The 2,499-nt window shown below is 52.0% G+C and overlaps 1 pseudogene; it reads left to right on the top strand.

The window, feature by feature from the left end:
* Positions 1–1,062: 1,062 nt before the first annotated feature.
* LOC115326827 lies at positions 1,063–2,220 on the top strand (annotated as a pseudogene).
* Positions 2,221–2,499: the final 279 nt, after the last annotated feature.

The raw sequence follows: 2,499 nt of genomic DNA, 5'->3' as shown, positions 1-2,499 counted from the left end.
CACTATGCCATAGTAGTACGGAATTTTTTTAAAGACTGACTTTGCACGCCTCAACAACCTTCTCCACCTTGCTCCCTGCAAGCTGGTACTTGAAAATTCCTATCTCGGTGACGTGCATGACCTGCGGCTGGGCATGATGAATGCCATTGAAAGAGATTCTGTTTCTTCGAGACCCTTCGTTCTTCGTCGAAGGCCCCCTTGGATCTCTAAGGATATCATACATTTGTGCCACAAAAACGCGAGCTTTTTAAGAAATCACGAAGTTCAATCATCCAGACGTTCTTTCTGCGACACGAAAAGGGTAAAAGACCTTCAAACGGCTGGTTTACACAGCCCACAGGGCATACCTGCGTGAGGTTGTGGAAAAGACAACGCGCTTTCCTAAGCTTTACTTGGAGTATGTTAAGATCCAGCGCCGGTCTTCTTTTTCAGTGTTCGAGAGGGATGGGGTTGACCTCAGTGACTTTAAGGCGATTGCTGAGCTCTTCAGTGCCCATTTTTTCTCCGCTTGGGCTACCCGTGTCGACTCAAACGTTCCTCTAGTTCCTAGTGGTCTCGCCGCCTCAAGTGTCGTCCCCTGTACATCTGTAGAGACCGGTCATGGAGGTCCAGTGAAGCAGTGTGAACCGCTCAGAACCCAAGATTCAGACTGCACTCCGCTTGCACTCCAATCATCGCTGAGGAAGACGGGGCAGGCGCTGCACGGCATTAATGCCTCCCAGAGTCCAGGGTCTGAAGGCATTCACCCAGTATTTCTGCGTGCCTGCGGTAGCAGGTTAAGACCAGCCCTCACTGTGCTGTTTACAAACTCTCCATCGGCAAGGAAAGTTCCAAGACAATGAAAATGTACCACAGTGATACCGGTGTACAAGGGGGCCAATGCCCCTCAAATGCCACCTCAATATACCACCCCATCTCAACGACCTCCATTGTTTGTAGAACTATGGAGCGAGTGATAACCCGTAAGCTGATTAATCACTTTGAAACGCACAAGCTGTTGTCGGAGCACCAGCATGGTTTTAGACCGGGCTGCAGTTGCGAGTCAGCCCTGGCTGTACTTACATGTCCACACTGCTGAGGGAGTACTTGGACAGTCGTACTCCTTCTGCGGTCGTGCAGTTATACCTCGTACAAGCATTCAACAGCATTCAAAAGCTCAAAGACTTCAATATTTTTGGGGCACTTCTTGACTGGCAAGCAGACCCTTTACGCAAACGAACCTAGCGCGTCATCTTCCTCGGTGCTGCCTCTGGTCCTGTTGAAGTTCTGTCCGGGGTGCACCAGGGCAGCGTACTAGGCCCCACCCTCTCCAACGTGATTGTCAACGACGTTGTTGCGTCGCTACAGTGCCAGCCTCTACTCTACGCAGATGACCGCACACTCATTCATCCCATCTTCGACCCTATTCAGCAGCAGCAACTCTCGAGCGACCGTGACGTAGTACACGGCTGGTCCTACAAAAATAGGCAGCCCCTGAACACTGCTAATGCTCGGCTATGATGTTCTCCTGTGCACGACGGCCACTGCCCCCCCCCCCCCCCCCCTCGCTCCCCTAACCTGTCCCTCCACGGTGCTACCCTCAGCTGGAAGCCTAATCCGAAGCAGCTTGGTGTAAATTTGGACCCTCAGCTTCGCTTTGCTCACATTGTGGAGGTAACCTTAAGTGCACGTCGACACGTCGACAGTTGGATTTTCATCTTCTATGTCCAAAGGCGCTGGACCCGACACCTTGCGGCCGCTCTTCACGGCACTCGTGCTGTCCCAGCTGGACTACTGCTGCCCAATTCGGAACCAGCACCAGCTACACCTTGTGGCGGCGCTGGAAACTGTGCAACGTCGGGCTGCCTACGCCATCCTAAAAAGACAGGGGCACTGCCACCTCGCCCGCTATCGGGACATCCGAACGGTGGATCTGCTACAAGCCGTTGGGTGACAGTCTCTCGGAGTCTGACGAACGGTGGCCTCTGTGCAACTGTTTGCTAACATTTTAAGAATGGCGTCGGATGTGCTCCCTGGTGCCTCGTGTCAAAACCGTTCTGGCACCTTGCAGGCTGTGTTTGCCATAACGGAGAGACACCGCCAGTCCTTCGCGGTGTGGACCATTGCGCACTGGCGCTCACTGCCCACTAGCCTCATCCTGCGCCCACCCACATCATGTGAAAAAATCTTTAACTTTTCTGCCGTGAAGTCACTAGTCACCTCCACCATTCGCTACCATAATCCTAGTTGCCTGTGTACATAGTAGTTCTTATTACCGTTATTAGTTTCTATCTACCACCCCCTCTACCCACTTTTTTACCTTTTCTTTTTTTCGGTGTTTGCGGGCCGCCTTTGCAAGCCACCTTTCGGCCTCTATATACGCAGGGAGGCCGAAAATAAATGAAGTAAAATCGAAGTGAAACTTGAAAGTGAAACTAGAAATCACGTGGTCGTGACTTGCTTGGGCACCGGAGGCGATGACTCTAAGCTTCCACTGTGCTTTTTAAGCACACCATGGAA

This window comes from Ixodes scapularis, unplaced genomic scaffold, assembly GCF_016920785.2.
Source record: "Ixodes scapularis isolate PalLabHiFi unplaced genomic scaffold, ASM1692078v2 PGA_scaffold9__187_contigs__length_104089568, whole genome shotgun sequence".
Classification (NCBI taxonomy): domain Eukaryota; kingdom Metazoa; phylum Arthropoda; class Arachnida; order Ixodida; family Ixodidae; genus Ixodes; species Ixodes scapularis.
The sequence above is the reverse complement of the archived record's forward strand: the minus strand, read 5'-3'. Positions and strand labels throughout refer to the sequence as shown.